The sequence below is a fragment of the Chamaea fasciata genome, unplaced genomic scaffold (assembly GCF_029207755.1).
Source record: "Chamaea fasciata isolate MVZ Bird 193981 ecotype frontalis unplaced genomic scaffold, bChaFas1.0.hap1 SCAF_7, whole genome shotgun sequence".
NCBI lineage: Eukaryota > Metazoa > Chordata > Aves > Passeriformes > Sylviidae > Chamaea > Chamaea fasciata.
In genome coordinates, this window is record NW_027094092.1 from 40864313 (window position 1) to 40878167 (window position 13855).

The 13855-nt window shown below is 38.6% G+C and overlaps 1 protein-coding gene across 1 annotated transcript in view; it reads left to right on the forward strand.

Annotated features, from left to right (window-relative positions):
* Window positions 1–3455: 3455 nt before the first annotated feature.
* Window positions 3456–13855, forward strand: part of CIPC (CLOCK interacting pacemaker) — a 39116-nt gene continuing 28716 nt past the window's right edge. The window contains exons 1-2 of the mRNA XM_066188555.1: window positions 3456–3526; window positions 4046–4144. The gene's annotated coding sequence lies outside the window, so the exon portion shown is untranslated. The remainder of the gene's footprint in view (window positions 3527–4045; window positions 4145–13855) is intronic.

Sequence of the window (13855 nt, forward strand, 5' to 3'; positions counted from 1 at the left end):
TACTTAATTGTTGCGCTGAAGACGACTATGCAGCCAAAAAATATGGACAATTATATAATATTTTTTATCAGCCATTCATGTACCATGCAAATATTTTGAAAAAAACCCCCCTAGTTTCATGAGTGACGCAAATCTTATCATCATCAAAAGTGCTTCATGATGCATGAATTTAGGACTTTTCTTTGCCTGTGTTTACCTCAAAGAGATAGAAAATTACTTCATGTTTCTAGGAGTGTGTGACTGGTACACCCTGCTCAAGACTCCTGGTAATATGGTTAGCATACCTAGCACTATTTTATGAGGCAAAGTTGTTCTCTGTGACAGAGAGAGTTGTGTATGAGTTCCCTTTTCCCTCATTATTAGGCCCTGAAATTCCTGTGAACCAAGCACACAAAGCAAACAGATTTCTTCTTCCCCTCCTTGCCAGTGCACCAGCCTGATTATTTCCTTCCTTACTGTCCTGCAAGGTCCCAGGTCCCAGACATTGTGACAAGACAGGGAAGCCTACCAGCACATAGAGCACTGTCTATAAAATCAAGCAGTTGCAAGTCCTAAGTGGGGAACTTGGACAAGAAATGCTGATAGACAGTGAGACCTGTGACTCCCCCATGGCCAAGGATGTCTCCACAGCCGTTTGTTGTGTCCAAGGATTAAGTGACTTGGATTCTTTATGTGATTTTTGAGTCTAGGTTATACTGGTTATATTGACACTGCAAAATTTGTATTAAGATCTAGTCTGATCTGCAGAGGTCTTGGTGACTAGAAACCATAAGTTAAGTTAGAGTCTAGGTGATTTGAAATCATAAATTGTATTATAAATTCTGTATTAGGCTATTTATAAATTGTACTACATTGATTCTGCTTGGAGAAATCCTGTGCAATTCTAATAACAAATTCTGTGTTATACTAGCCATAATGTCATATTGAGAAAAGTTTTAATTGTAACTACAGTTTAGTACCATCATTACTGTGCCAAGGATTCCTAAAAGAATCTGTCTGTCCCTTTAGTGTGTGGCAGTGTTTTAGTCCCATCAAAATTAGTAATAAATTATAATTATTGTGCTACGTAAACAATCAGCTTCATCCCCAAACAGAAACTGGACTGTGAAATAAACTGTAAATTCACAGTAGAAAAAAGTGTAGATGATAGATTATACATACATTGCCTACACAGCAGCTTAAACCGTGGAAATTTCAGCTCTAACATGTAGTGACTCGGGCTTCATTTCCCCCATTCTTGGTGTCACTTCTCCTTGATGGAATTACACCTTTCACTTACAGTGGTGATTATCAATTTTACTAAGTCTGCATGCAAATAATTAAACTGATAATTGTGGCTTATACACGAATGATGAACATTAAAATCCAGCCTCCTGAAGCTTGGAAATGTTTCTCTCCTTGTGATGTTACAATTGATCTTCAATTGGTCATCTGAAGTTTGTGTAATTTCTTTAATGTTGTTTTCACCTTACTCACTATTGAACAGACTAGCTGTTCATAGATAATCACAGTAAATTTTCCGAAACCAAAATCCTGGGTTTTTCTGATAAAATAGGCACTCTTTAAAATAGCCCACTGTCTTGCAATAAAAAAAAAAGTACATATTGAAACAACTGATTTTATTTGCCTGACCCTCAAGGATTAGGTACCTTAGCTTTCTCTTAGCAGAAAATTAAATGCCCCAAACGGAATCTCAAAAAAGATGAGTGGTGAGCTGAACAAAGATACATAATGGAAGAGAAATGTGAAATGCTTTTGAACCAGGACTTGCATCTTAAAGGTGAGAACTCAGCGTACCAGGTTACTGAGTCCTGCCCCTTCTTGTCTGCCATTCTTCTGGAACCATAAATCTTGTGTTTCTTTCAGCACAAAGGCATAGAGCCAACAGGAAGAAAAATGCTGTCCCTACCTCAAGCAGTTAGTTAACTGTTAAGGTAGGTTCCCAGGGAGGAAGAAGATGGCATAATTGAACCTTCTTAAGCAAACCACTGGCTTAGGGGGTAAAAAAAGAGCTCTAGCACACGGTAAGGTAACTACCATATAAAAGGTGGTTACACCCTACAATCTCATTTGGAGAAGAAATTCGTTATGATTCCTTTTGTAGTTTTCAGTCCTGAAACTGTTGTATAGTATAAAAATCCACTGTTTAACAGCTACAATATTCCTACCTAGGAGTGGTAGTATTTTAGCCATGAATAAGCAGCCACCTGGGATATATGTAACAGGAAAAGGGGAGAGGATCTGATTATTTATGAAATACTTTTCCATCACCAGGATGAATGACAACAGCCAAAGGTAGTATTTTTTTGCCCATAGCTTCATATGCTGCCTAAAAAACCCCAGGTAAATCATAATAATACCTTTCCCTAACTTCCTTATTCTTTTCCCTATGAGCAAATGCAGACATTTGCAATGGGCTTACCTTTGCTATCTACACAGGAAGCCATCTGTGCAAGAAGAAAACAAGAAAATTATCAACAGAGTGGATTTTTACTTGGTGCTACAATGCTTTCCATATTAAAGTCATCAGCCCTCCCTTAAAAGGGTCCATACTAAACTCAACAGGTAATTTGTATTTGAGGTTTGGCTTCTTCCCTTGTGACCATCTATAACAGACACTGGCTTTTAAATTAACTGGAGGAATGACTGGCAACTAATACACAACCAGATACATTCTCTTGCTCGATATTACCAGATATTTTATACCATTTTTTTAATATTTGAAAATGCAGTGATTTTTTTTTCTTTCACTTGCATTCTCTTTTCTATGAGCCATAATAATCAGAGGAGTGGATTGAGAGCTGTCGCATAGAGACAGCCTCCCTCAGTACCTGCCCTGCATACTAATTAAGTGCTTCCAGTCTGCAGGCTGGGACACGGATTCAGTCTTACAAGTCAGACCAAGGCTGAAAATGAAAATGAAAAGCTATAAACCTCACTCAGCAGAATGGGAAGCATAAGGTTGCTGGGATGTTGTATTGTGCAAGTTACATTCATGAATACAGTGAAAAGGGCTAAAAGAATCCGCTGTGATAAAAAGTGCAATGGATCAGGGAGATTTCTTAGGAGAGCTGGGTATGAATTCCAGCTACTGATATGCTTTCATTTCATCTGCAATATCTGCCATCTCATTGTTCACTCCCCTTTTATAAGTAACTGCTCAATATATTACATGCAATAGGAGTAGTTAGTATCATACCTTGTGGCTCCCCATTATTAACCTTCTGTCATGTGGAAAATCTAACAGTTCTGCATTTTAACCTGCATCTACTTCATAAAAGTATTACCTCATATCTGTGATTTTAACAGCCTTAATAACTTAGTCTAAAGCTTTGCCTGTGAGATTCATGATTAGTGAATATATAACTCCTTTGCTCTATAGTCCCTGAACCAGCAGAGATCCAATGGGAAGACTGAAAACATCAGGCAGTCAGGAGTTTCCTGTGCAATTTCTGTGCAAAGAAGCTTGGACTAGGCAAAGTTAAAGCTGATTGTTGAGCTGAGTGGAGAATGCAACCAGGGAGAGGTAAGGCACTGTTCTCAAATACTGTATAACTTGGTTACGGAAGACTTAGTTTGCTTCCTTGTTCAGAATCTTCGAAGGAGTGTGAGATTTTGGTTATTTACATTTTGTTTCAGTTGTGTCTGTCTCTTGCACCTGGAAAATAAGCTCTAGCTTCTCTGTTTTGCAAACAGAGGCAACTTGGGGTTCAAGTATTCTCTTGAAGTAAAAGAAGATGACATTTTTTTCCTTGCAGCAATGAGTGTGGAAGAGCTCTGTTAATGTGCATGTTTACCACACATCCAGAAGACATAAATCTCTTTTGATGAGCTGTTGGCAAACCAGAGCTAGGGTAGAAATGTCCTCCCACCTTTTCAGTGGAAAGATGCTGTGGATGTCACAATTTCTAGGAACTCTTCTGGGCATAAATCTGGCAAGTGGACTGCCATGGAATGAGAGATTCCATCTGGATAAGGTTATCCTGATGATGTTTGATTCCTAATGCCCAGGATTTGATGCCCTCAATTTTTTTTTTCTTTAAAGGGAAAAACTCTGCGAGAATGAACACATTTTACCATGAAACTGGTGCTTTAAGATCTTCCTGGTGCACAAAGGAACACTGTAGCCTGGCTGACAGAAAAGGTAGGCCATAGCATACTGATTGCAAAGCTTTCTCTATGTTGGCATTTTTCTCCTGAGAAACATGGAAGTTCAAAAACAGTTCTTTTAAAGGTAGGAGAAGTAGGCAGAGCAATACCCCCCTTGGCTTATCTGAGAGTTTCTCAGTCTGCTCAAAACCAAAGGAGAACCATATCAAGAGATAGAAAAGCAGACAAACACCCATTGAGAACTACAAAAGCATTTCCAGAGTGTGCAGAGGTGCAGTTAGAAAAGCAAAATCTTAGCTCAAATTGAAATTGGCCAGAAATGTCAAAAAACACAAGTGTTCTTCGGGTGTGTAAACAACAAGCAGAGACAGAAGGAAAATACTGGCCTATTGCTAAACAGAGGAGGTGAATCTGTCACCAGTAACACTGAAAAGGAAGAGGTCCCCAACGCTTTCTTCATGTCTGTCTTTACCAGCACTGTTGGGGTGCATGCCTTGGGAACAAAACTCCAGGTTGATGCAAACACAAACCTACCATCAGTAAATAAAGAGTTTGTATGTCAGCTATTACAGGAGCTTGAGCTAAATCCCTACAAATTGATGGACTCTGACAATAATCACCTAAGGGTAAGAGAGCAGACTGATATCATTGCAAGGTTGTTCTCCAAATCTCTGAGAACTCATGGAGATTATGGGACATCCCAGAAGACTGGAAGAAGCCTAATGTCACCCTCATCTACAAGAAGGGCTTAAAGGAGGATCAAGGAAGTTATAGACCCATCAGTCTTACTTCAGTCCCTGGGAAAGTTATGAAAGAAATTATCATGGGAGCTATCAAAAGTCAGATGAAACATGTGATTGGGAAAAGCTAGCACGGATTCACCAAGGACAAGTCATCCTTGACAAACCTGACCATCCTCAATGACAAAGAAACCTGTTTGGCTGTTGTAGGGTGAGCAGTGGACATTGTTTACCTGGATTTTTCCAAGGCTTTTGAAATGGTTTCCCAGCCTCCTCCTAGAGAAACTGGTGTGATCTGTGTGGTGGGTGGGGAACTGGCCAACAGGCAGTGCCCAGAGGTTGGTGATTAGCTCCCTTTCCAACCAGCAACCTGTCACAAGTGGGGTTCCCCTGGGATTGGTATTAGGCCAAACACTGTTTAATATCTCCATAAGTGATCTGAAAGATGGGATCAAGCATACTCTGCCAAAGTTTGCCAATGATACCAAACTGATTGGGGAAGTGGACTCTTCAGAAGGGAGAGTCAACCCTGCAGGAAGACCTGGATGGGCTGGAAAAGTGGGTTAACAAGAACCTTAGGAATTTCAACAAGGACAAGTGTAAGGTCTTGCACTTGGAAAACACAATCCAGTAGTGCAGCACAGGCTTGTATCTTCTGGGCTGGGGAGTAGCTCTACCAAAGGAGTCTGGGAGTCCTGGTGAGCAAGAAGCTCAGTCTGAAAGAACAGCTGGGTTGCATCAAAAAAGGGCATCAGAAGCAGAGATAAAGAAGTCATTCATTATCCCACTCTTGTCAGTGTTTTTCAGGGCACACCTGGAATGCTGTGTTTAGTTTTGGTCCCTGCTATACAAAATAAAGATGTGGACAGGCTGGAGAGGGTCCAGAGAAGGGCCACAAAGATGATCAAAGGGCTGGGAAGCCTTCTGTGTGAGGAAATTCTAAGAGAGTTGGGTTTGTTCAGCATGAGAAAAGAAGACTGAGAGGAGAGTTTATCATCATGTGCCAGTATTTACAGGGCAAAGAAGATGGAGACTCCTTTTTTCAAGGAGTTCCGTGGAAAAGATGAGGGTTAATGGGTACAAGTTAATCCTGGGGAGATTTTTGTAAGATACAAGAGGAAAATTTTCACAGTGTGAACACTCAACCATTAGAATAGTCTCCCCAGGGAAGTTGTGGATTTGCCAGGTGTTGGACAGTTTAACTAAACAGAACGCTGGGCCATCTTGTCTAGACCGTACTTTCGCCAAAAACGGTTGGTCCAGGTGATCCTCAAGGTCCCCTTCCAACTTGGTATTCTATGATTCTATTATTTAAGAGTTGCTCAGGTTTTTTAGATTGGAAACCAATAATGACTTCTGGTGCAGGCTAAAAGAACAAAATAATCATCGAAGTATATTTGGTCAGTATTGGATCCAGTCTTTGATGTGTTGATGGAAAATGCATCAAGTCCAAACTTAAAATGCTTATTTTGTACTTTAAACTCTCTTTCTCTGGTATAGATCATATCCAAAGTGCATATCACTCTTCAGTATAAAATTAACGAAGTAATGTAACCTGTGTATTCTGTTGTGGACACAGCTTGATCTTCTGTCTACACTAAATTTTAGAAGCTGTCTAAGCACATGTAAACTAGAGCCCTTTTGAGATCCCAAGTGGCCTCTGTCAAAGAAAAAATCTGAAATGGGGCAAAATAAAGTCTTATTTTGACAGAGATTCTGAAAGAAATGTTTCCCAGAAGGCATGAACTACCCTACTGTAAAAATGATCTCTAATAAATAAGTCCTCTAGATATGCACCTGCAGACATTAACAACAGAGATAAAACCATTGCCAAGCATTTAATGATAGCCAAAGGACTAATGAAGATCTGAAGGATTGCAACTTGAAAGGCAATGGTCACAGCCCACCGAGAACATGATGTACTTTCTTGTCTTACTGAAAAATAGGTGGAAATGATTCAGAAGCCTAGAGACCCAAATTCATCCTGAATATTGAAAGGATGCATTACTGCTCTCTAGTAAAGCATGCAGAATTTCCTTCTACTGAGATATTTGTTATAATTGCAGAAATTTAAATCCAGTATATATATATATATATATTGTGTATGTGCATTTGGGAAAAGAATATAGAAATTGAAACTCTTTCTCCTGGCAATGTTTTCCATGATTGACATTTTTACAATGGCTATGTATTACTCTTCAAGGGTTTTTTCACAGATAAAGGCAGTTCATCATAGAATATTCTGAATTGGAAAGGACAAGGAAAATTGAACCCAACGCTTACATGAAAGGCCCACACAGGGATCAAACCCACAACACAGGCACTATTAGCACCATGTTCAAATCAATTGAGCTAATCTCAGGGGTTTCATGAAAAAGATACCAGAAGCGGAAGGGGACAAGACTTTGGTTCTGTTTCTCGTCAGAATCCTTACTCTTTTGAACCTTTCAAACCAAATGTCTAGAAGAAAAGGCAAGACAGAGGATCGTCATGAGAGAAATAAAGCTATCTCCTTTCTGGTTTTAGATCTCTCACTCATAATCATAAATACAAATATATCTATATTCAACTTTGTCTTTAACTTTGGATATCAGGGGCAATTTTGATTTGTTTAAGAAGGGGCCAGAAGAGGGAGAATGGCAACAGGGGTTTGTTTTTAGCCTTCTCTCTTGATTTTGTCTGACAGATTCTTCTTGTCTTTGAAAGTAGCCAGTTCCTAAAAGAGGACTGGTAACTGCTGTTAATCCCAGAACTGGAAAGATTTCCTGCAACAGCCAAGTTTCATTCAAGCCCTGAAAACAGGCTGTGAACTCAGTGTCTTTCAGCTCTTCCTAAAAGTTGCCTGCCTTGGGCTGAAGAGATCACAGTGAATCCAGTTTCTCAGATGAACAGAAAAGGAATTCTCATTTCTCTACTTAAGTTCTTATACTAGCCCAGTCTCTGAGATACGAGTCAAAAATGTCTTCTGAGAGAAACCATCATGTCTAAAGGCCATCAGCAGCACAAAGTATCAAAGGAACATGGAGGAAATGTTTGGACACTTCCCTAGATTTCCTTGAAAAATTTCAGATACTTCTGAACCCGAGAGCCAGCCATGAACCATAGTGAATCTGTCTGGCCATAACTACTCAATAACTGGCAGCTACAAGTATTGAGAGAGCCAAAGAATAAACCTTTCCTCCAAACATGTTCAATTGTTTGGACACTGTCTCTAGGGGCTGATGACACTTCTCTCAGTTTTAGACTTGCAGTTTTGCAGCCAAAACCACAACAAGACAGGATAGGATGCAGGAAATAAATCAGATGCCACCCTTTTCTGGAAACTATTTTTCTGCAGCTATTTGGCAACATTTTTAGGTTTGTGGATCGGAAAGTTGTTAGACTGAACAACTCAGGAGATGGGAAAGGAACAAATTTCATCACTGGAATTGCTATGCATTCCTGCCCTTCTTCTCCCATTCAGTTTAATATCTATTATCTCTCCTTTAGGGCTCTTTTAAAATTGTCTTTGAAAAAGCTACACAAATGATTGAGTGAGGAGACAGTACTGGATATCTGTGCCACCACATTTAAATGAATCTTTAATGGACAAAATCTTAAATGATTCTTTAATGTTTGGAATATGAACTAAGATTCCTATTAACATTTTCTTCCCCGAAGTAGTGGTGTGCCTTGTTCTCCCCCAAATTCTTTTCTGCTCTTTCCTATCTTCCTTATGTTTGCTTTCTGTCTAAAGGAGGTTTGATGCAGGCAGCCACCACAATCCTCAATTTGCACAATGCTCTGTGAACCGATGACTAGAAAGTGGTGCCTTAAACAAATCAAAACCAGGAAAAGTCTGTCTAAGAAGAATGCTGAACCTGCCACTTTCCAAAAATTACTCTGTGCTGTGGCACAAATGAAAGTCACACTCAACCTCTAAGCTACTTTTTTCCCCACCAATCCTCATTTTTTTAATTGATAAAGTAAACCAACAAACAAACCAATCCAAGGCATTTGGTGCCAGCACATCAATTCCACCTGGCTAATTCTTGCTACTTGTCCATTTTTTGTTTTCTAGAAGGCACACTTAATACCACCTTTTAAAGCTTTATACAGAATGATTAAACTTAGCAGTACACACCTGGTGGACAAAATAAAGACCTTGTTTTGCTTCTTTTTTTCCCCATGTCAAAACTCTTTCCCCCTCTTTCTATATCTACAGAAAAATGAAAAGGTTTTAATTGATCACTTGCTGTGAGCATAACTGACTATAAATGCACTTGCAAGGCATGTCACAAGCCAGTCTGAAAATCAGCTGCAGAAGCATTCCCCTGAAAGAGGATAATGCCTGAATTTCTATGCACTGACAGGTACAAAAACAAGGTTTCCTGTCAGAGGAATGGGTGATAGATGAGTAGAATCTTAGCACAAATAGCCCATGCTACAGAATGCCTGGAAGAAAATTAAAGTCAAAAGGTGAACTCTAGAGCTACCTGAACTATCAGCAATGACTTCAAAGGTGTTCTCTTGCTTAAACACGAGTTTTATTAAGTGGAGTTTGAAAAGTTAGGCCCTCAACTCTGAGGGGTTTATGACAGCAAGATGGGATCTATTGGTTGCAGAAATTTGGTGACCTAAAGTTGTCTTTAAACTTTGACTTCCCTTACACAAAGTAGTCATTTTCCTGTACTCTCATTTAGTTCAGAGAAAATGCTTCCTGGAGATGATAAGGCAGCAGTAACTGATTATTCGACACTTCCTTCATAAGTACCTCCAAAGACATCAGCTAATGGTATCTTGGCCAGGCCAGGTTAAGTGGCACATTGCTACAGATGAATGATCCAGTCAGTCTAGCTGCAAGAAGCTTTTGTCCCTGAGATAGGATCCAAGGTTGTTGACTAAACAGATCAACAGATCCAACAGACTGTTGGAGCACCTTCTCTTCCCTTCTTTGCTTATATTACAGGAGTTGCTTTCCTTCACTTCTTCTGACAAAATCAAAACTTCTGCCACTGGAAACCCCTTAACAGTTCAGTGTCAGGGATAACACACATAAACCCCTTCCTGGTTCACTTTGCATTTAAATTCTCCCACTTTGTGAGAACAGAAAAGTAGCTCCTTCATGCTGCTTGAACTAACAGCTGTGACTTGTTGGACTATGAGAAAGAAGAGCTCTTTCTCTTCTTAGTAGGGGAAGCTATAAAATAGCAAATCAGGGGTAGAGGGCAGGAGGACTACATTCCTCCCAGTAAAGGGAGGAAGAAACTAAAAAATAAGCCTATAAGCCAAGGAGGTGGCCATGGCTTCCCTATAGCTTCTTCTAGTCTTACTTTATAAGAGAATTACTCCTTTGAAAGATTCCATAAAAACACTGTATTGGCCACACCTACATGATCTTTTAGAAGATGTCCTATCTTTTTAGGTTTAAGTGGAGAGTCTTGAAAGACAAAGTTCTTAAGCTAAGAAAGAACTCTATCCCTGAATACAATGTATTCTGGATACCTAAGGGAAAGGTTTTCAACATCATATTCCATTAACAGTTTTTAATGGCATAAAGGCAATATCTGTGTCCTGGAATGACAAACACTGGGAATGCATCTGCAATATTGAGAAAGGTAAAAATGTCAGGAACCTACCCTCAAGATTTTTTAAAAAAAAATCTCATAATTTTACAAATTTCTTTCTTCCATAAGGAAGGTTTCTTCTGAATACCAACATCTAGTGCAGCTCTCTGAAAATAAAGTCTCTGATAAATAAACTGGTTCTATCACATTTAGATTGTAAATTCAGTATATTTCACAGCAGTGTTTATAAATAGGTACAACATTTACCTCTATGCAAATGTTTGGAATATTGTGGTAACATCTTTCAGATTTTCAAAAATACACTGAATATTTTATTAGTAGCTCAGTTACTTCAAGAACACTGTAAAAGCTAGGAAGTGGTAGAAGGTAATATTTTTGTCCCATTAGAATTGCTCATCTGTCCTTTAAATTTTTCCTTACACCTGGCATTTGGGCTGCATTTTTCTTTTCTGGAGATAAAAATTTGTCATTTGTCTTAAACTACAATGTCAACTACTTCACTTAATGTTTTCCTTTACCATTTGTCTGGTTTGGAGTTTATTCCTTACAACCCCTTTTAAAGTAGGATATGTTTTTATACTTCATATCATATTTAATAGTAAAGTCATAATAATTTAATAAAAATCTAAGATGATAAATGTTAATGTCTCAGCACAATGTGTCTTAGAAACTGGTCCCTGCAAAACAGCCTGATAAGGATTATAAATTTGTCTGTCCCATAATTTAAATGCATCCAAACTCTCAAATGCAGAAAACATACAGCAGTACTAAACAGGAGTTCAGGGAGTGCTGAAGTGTCTCATGCCTAGTTCAACCTTTAGAGGGAATGCAGTCAGTCAGCTGGTAACTCATCACAAAGCTGCAGTTAGAAATTATATTCTTGAGGAAGATGCTACCAAACTGTAATAAAACCAAGGCACTTGGGTTTATTCTTCATCATTCAAACAGTAGTTTCTGAATCATATCAATATCATGTGTCAGTTCAATCCTGGAACACAGAATGGAGAAGTACATACAGGTACACGAACATGCACAGTTTCCATCTTCCAGAAGTCACTTCTGAGGGCCCTATAATGACAGGGGTTAGGTTGAACTCAAAGACACCAAAGTGAAACACTCTTCATACAAGGAAAGGCTCTCTCCACCCCATTCAGCAGCCTCAAGAAGATCCTTGCCAACTTGACCACTAAAACAATTTTCATTCTGACTTGAAATCAGTGCAGCAAAACTAAAATCCCATCAAAGCCCATCTCATGGCCAATCTCATCAGAGGAAGTCGGGAGAGTGAAAAATATTTCAAAAATGAAATTACACTACCAGAAAGTAGTGAACAAAACAATTTTTTTTCTCCTCTTCTCAGGCAATGAGTGGAAACTCAGAAGCATGTGATACATTAATTAAATACAAAAATGAAATACAATTACTACTGAAAGCTCATGATCCAGCAAGGGATAAAGAACCTTATCTAATAAGTGGGTATAGGTGGGCCCAATCCTCTGTCCTTGCACACATCAGCCACAGAAACCCTTGGAGCCCATACTGAAACCTGGGCTTGAACAGACAGATGCTTTGCTTTCCTGGACATACCTGATATCCACAGGACAGAAACCACACCAGTAGTTAGCTTTTCCTTTTGCCTGTGCCATAGTATCTCATTATCAGCTTTCCTGGCTTTTTTCTCTTTTACTTAATAATTTTACAGCAAAGCTTGTGCCACCAAACACTTCCTGACACAACTGTACATGGAGAGAAAACCTTCCTTTAGTGCTCTTACAACAATGACAGAAAACCAAATGCACAAAGCCTCATTTCACAAGCTTTGCTTTTTAACTTCATGACCATCTCTAGCCTGCTCTAACTTTACAAAGCTTCACCTTGTAAGCCATTAAGATGCCTTGCACCCATTACTGTGTTTGGGAGACAGTTCCAGAAGTTCATTTTTCTGATGGCTTGAGAACTTCTTTCAACTTCCTGTCTAAATGCATTATTGATTAATTCATATCCATCTGATCTTATCTTTTAACTTTAATTGTTCTTCTCCCTGCTTGCTATTTACCCCCAAATGTATTTCTAGAAAGTAATCATATCCTCTTTGAATCTTCCTCATGGTCAGCCAAACCAATCCATGTTCTTGTAATCTCCTCCCAACAGACTTTTTCACCATTCCATTAAAGGTCCTGAAAGACTTTTCCTGGGTTTGTTCCAGTTAAAATTCACTTTTTCTTCCAGTACAGAAAGTCAGTTTGATACCAGTAATCCAGATGAGATCTAACAGTATTTTGTCTTAATTGTATCAATATTTTCCAATATCCAAGGAGAAATCTGGGCTTGACATTTACAAGGCCTTCTTCATGGCTGAAAAATACTACCAGTGCATTTATCTTATTAAACACAGAGGTTTAAGTTCCTGCATCCCTGCTGACCAATGAGCCTCCAGCTCACAGAAGAAGGTCCTAAATGCATGACTTTGCAGTATTAAATTTTTTTCTCATTGTGATGATTCCTGCTTACTGTCATGCCATTCTTCCTATCTCAGAGGCAGATTCTCCTCAATATTAGAATACCTCCTAACTCTCCATTATCTGCAAATTTCATGAGCACAAACAGGGTCATTAATGTGAAATGAGTAAAGAGAATCAGTCACAAGATGAGTTTTGAAAAATACCATAAATCAATTGTCTATGTTTTTACAACCTCTCTTTCAAAAAAACCTCACTGTAAGTCTTCAGATAGTTTTTAGTTCCAAATCCAGTCCCCTTCTGATTAAATAAAGATTTCCATTTACTTCAAATGTTTTGTTTAAACCCAGATATATCAGGTCCACTACACTGAAGCTTTTGAAGAAAACTCTTATCCTATCAGAGAAAGATGAGGTTTATCTAACATGATCTACTTTTGCTAAAACCACCTCATATTTTATCCCATTCTCTATTTACCTCTGCTTCCATGATCTTGATTGCTCCCTCCTTTCAAAGGTTTTCTAAGACCTTGCACAACATCAAGGTCAAAACAACAACCCTGTTGCTTTTCCCTTTCTTTTTAAAAACAAACAAATTTTGATATATGGCAATCCCATTGTACCACCCCAGAACTGAAAGAATAATTAAAAATCCTTGCTAGTGGAGTTGCAATTTCAAGTGCCACTTCTTTCTGGCACATAATACAGGTTTCCTGTTTTCTCAGGTAAGAACTCAAAATATTCTATATTCTTACGCACTGGTGATTGGAATTTCTATTACCCTATCATTAGTCTCATTAGGTATACTATCCTTGTCCTCTGAATGTAATTATCTTTATTCTCCATTTAATTCTGAAACCATGAAGACCACACTTGCACCTTATAAAACTTCTTTTTATAATTAAATACAGTAGGTTCACCAAAACAACAAAAGTACATGTCTTAAATTAGAACTATGGTTAATGTGATATAGGAAATGG